The sequence below is a fragment of the Homarus americanus genome, unplaced genomic scaffold (assembly GCF_018991925.1).
Source record: "Homarus americanus isolate GMGI-L3 unplaced genomic scaffold, GMGI_Hamer_2.0 scaffold20465, whole genome shotgun sequence".
NCBI lineage: Eukaryota > Metazoa > Arthropoda > Malacostraca > Decapoda > Nephropidae > Homarus > Homarus americanus.
In genome coordinates this window covers 7,558,184-7,562,186 of record NW_024756914.1, presented here as the reverse complement: position 1 = coordinate 7,562,186, position 4,003 = coordinate 7,558,184, and positions in this window count along the sequence as shown.

Here is a 4,003-nt window from a genome sequence, read left to right as displayed (position 1 = left end):
CGCAATCAATCGCCATCGGCAATCGCTGCTGCTGACCATCACCGCGCGCATGCTGCTGCGTGCACAGCCATCGCGCCGTCACTGCTGCGCAAGCGTCACCGTCGCTGTCTGCTGCTGCGCAGCCATCCGCCGCCGCTTTCTGCTGCTGCGCAGCCATCCGCCATCGCGTCTCCGCTGCTGCCACCCAGCCATCACCGCCGCTGCTGCTGCTGCAGCCATCACCGTCGCGCAGTGCTGCTGCTGCACGGCCATCGCCGTCGCCATGCTGCTGCTGCACAGACCATCCGCCGCCGCCGTCTGCTGCTGCGCAGCCATCACCGTCGCGATGCTGCTGCTGCCTGAGCCATCGCCATCGTGCTGCTGCTGCGCAGCCATCCTGCCGCAATCTGCTGCTGCGCAATAATCGCCGCCGCGCAATCTGCTGCTGCACCAGCCATCGCCGCTGCGCAGTATGCTGCTTGCACGATAATCGCCACCGCTGATCTGCTGCTGCGCAATGCGTCGCCGTCGCTGTTTGCTACTGCTGTCACCACGTCCTGCTGCTGCGCAGCCATCCTGCATCCGCTGTCTGCTACTCAGCCATCTCACCATCCGCTGTCTGCTGCTACTGACATCGCAATGCTACTGCATACCACCATCACTGTTTTGCTGCTGCTCATCACCATCGCAGTCACGCTGCTGCACAGCCATCACCACCGCAATGCTGCTGCACACCACCGCCATCACTGTCCTGCCACCATGTCGCACTGTCTGCTGCTGCACAGCCATCACCATCACTGTTTGCTGCTGCAGCCACCACCACGCCGCGTCTGCTGCTGCACAGCCATCACCATCGCATTTTGTTTCTACGCTGGCCGTCGACCGCCGTCTGTTTCTTTGCGTGCCGCCGTCGCTTGTCACTGCTGCGCGTGCATCTGACCTGTGCTTCTTTCTTTCTTGATGATCGCCGTCGCTTGTCACTTCTGCTGACCGTCTGCCGCCGTCTTCTTTCTGCTGCTGATGCCGTCTGCTGTGTTTGCTGCTGCGCGATACCTGCCGCGCAGTCGCTGCTGCGCGTCACCGCAGCAGGTCTGCTGCTGGCCGTCGCCGTCGCGTGCTGCTGCTGCTGACCATCACTTGCCGCCGTCTGCTGCTGCGCAGCCACCTGATCGCGCATCCTGCTGCTGCACGGCCTGCGCCGTCGCGTTGCCTGCTGCGCGACCGTCGCCGTCGCGTTGTCTTCTGCTGCGCAGCCGTCACTGCTGCGGTCTGCGCTGCACAGCACGATACGCGCGTGGCGATGCTGCTGCTGCTGCCACCGCGTGGCGATGCGCTGCTGCGCTGCCAATCACCGTCGCAGTCACGCTGCTGCCAGGGCGGTCGCCGTCGCTTGTGTCTTTCTTCTTTGACCGTGCCCTTGCTGCAGTCTCTGCTGCTTGACCGCCATCTCGCTGTTTGCTGCTGGCAATCCGCCGTCGCTTATGCGCTGCACCGTCGCCCACCACCGCTGTATGCTGCTGAGCGTGCCACCGCGCCGTGATGTGCTGCACGGCCGCCGCCGTCGCGTTATGCTGCTGCACGGTCGTCGCCGTCGCTTGGTCACTGCTGCGCGGCCATCGCTGCGCGGGTATGCTTCTGCGCAGGCCGCCGCATCGCGGTCTGCTGCACGCTTGCTGCGTGTATCCTGCTGCTGCTGGTCGTCTGCCGTCGCGTTGCTGCTGTGCAGCCGTCACTGCCGCGTTTGCTTCGCGATGCCGCCGTCACGCGCCATGCATAACTGCTTTGCTGACGTAGCCGCCGCGTGCGCTGCTGCGCAATGCATCGCCTGCTGATCTTCTTTCTTTGCGCAGTAAATCGCCGCGCAATGCTTTCCTTTCTTCCTGTTCATCGCACCGCCGTCTCTTTCTTTCTTTGTGCATCGCCGCCGCGGTTTTCTTCCGTCATCACGCCGCTGCAGCCGTCACCACCGCAGCGTCCTGCTGCTGCGCATGCAATCGCCGCCGCTCCGATGCTGCTGCTGCTGACGTCGCGCGCCGTGCTGCTGCTGCTGAGCCATCCGCGCACGTCATCCTGCTGCTGCTGACCGTCGCGCCGCAATGCTGCTGCTACTGACCACCACCGTGCATGTTTTGCTCACGCGCAACCCACCACCACCCGCAATATGCTGCTGCGACCATCGCCGCTGCGCGCCAGCCGCTCCAGCACCGGGCCATCGCCGTCACGGCAATCGCCGCTGCTGCTGGTGCGTCGCCATCGCATATGTGCTGCTGCGCGGTAAGAAATCGCCGTCGCGATATGCCCGCGCACGGCCGCCGCCGTCGCGTCTGCTCTGCTTTGACCGTCGCCGTCACGCTTGATGCACTGCTGCTGGCCATGCGCCGTCGCCGGTTTTGCTTTCCTGCTGTGCGTCGCCGTCGCTGATGCTGCTTTCTTGCCTGATAATCGCCGTCGCTGAACGCTGCTACTGAAATACCACCGCCGCCTGCTACCCTGCACAATGCATCACTGCACCGTGCCCTGTCGTCTTTGCTGTCTGCTGCTGCACGACCATCACCATCGCAATGCTGCTGCTGCACAGCCATCCTGCCGCTCTTGCTGCTGCACAGCCATCGCGTCGCGTCGCTGCTGCGACCACCACCACCGCAATCTTGCTGCTGCGTCATCACCACCGCATCTCTTTCGCTGCAGCCATCCCCACTGGCCGCTGCTACACGCAATACATCCGCCGTCGCTTTGCCTGCTGACCACCGCCGTCGCAATGTGCTGCTGCGCGTGTCGCCGTCGCGCAATATGCTGCTGCCTGACCGTCGCCTGCTGTCTTGCGCCTGCTGGCCGCCTGCGTAGCATCCTGCTGCTGCTGACCCAGTGGCGTCGCAATGTGCTGCTGCACGACCGTCGCCGTCATCGTTTTGCTTTCCTCGCGCAATCATCGCGTCATATCTGCGGGTAAATCGCCGTCGCCAGGCGCCGCTGCAATACACCACCGCAATGCTGCTCTTTGCGCGTTCGCGTCGCCGCCGCAGTAACAACCTTTACGTGCAATCGCCACCGCCAATCGCACGCTGCGCGTTATTCGCGCGCTCGCGCAATGTAACACCGCTGCACGGCCATCGCTGCCGCGTAACGCGCACGGCCATCGCCGTAACGTCGCCAACTGCCGCGCATTACACCTGCCGCTCGATGCCGCGCTGCACAGTAATCGCCACCGCCAGCCGCCGCTGCTGCACGACCGTCGCCCGCGTGCTGCGCTGACCGTCGCCGTCGCTGTCGCCTTGCTGCACAGCCTGCCGCCGTCAGCATCATATCACTGCACCCATTATCCCACCGTCGCCAATGTGCTGCTGCGCGGCCATCCCGCCGTCAGCGACGCTGCGCATTTTGCCCGCACGCCCGATACGCTGCTGCTGACCGATAGCGCGCTTATCGCCGCTTTCTGCGCATTTCGTCGCCATCATATCTTGCTGCTGCGCGTCCCGTCGCCGCCGCCATGCTGTGCCTGATGGCGGTGGCGTCTGCTGCTGCGATAAATCCTGCGTCGCCGTGCTGCTGCTGCGCAATCGTCACCACCGCCATGCCTGCTGCACGGCCATCGCCATCGCCATCGCCGCTGCTGCTGACCATCGCCTGCCATCCTGCTGCTGCGCAAGCCATCCCCGTCGCGTCGCTGCTGCTGGCCATCTTTTCGCGTCTGCTCTTCATCGCCTGCGCTTTCATCCTGCGCTGCACTGCTGTGCATCGTCGCCGCTGCTGCTGCTGCACGTGGTCGCCACTGTATGCTGCCGCCATTCCATCGCCGCCGCGCCAGCAGCTGCTGCGCAGCCGTCGCCGTCGCGTGCTCGCGCTGCGCGCGATAAATCGCCGCCATCAGCCGCCTGCTGCGCAGTAAATCGCCTGCGCCAATGTGCTGCTGCCTGACCGTCGCCGTCAGCGTGCTGCTGCACGGTAATCGCCGCAGCGATCGCACGCGCACGCGGTAGTGCCGCCGCCAATGCTGCTGCTGATAAATCGCACCGCTGATGTACCG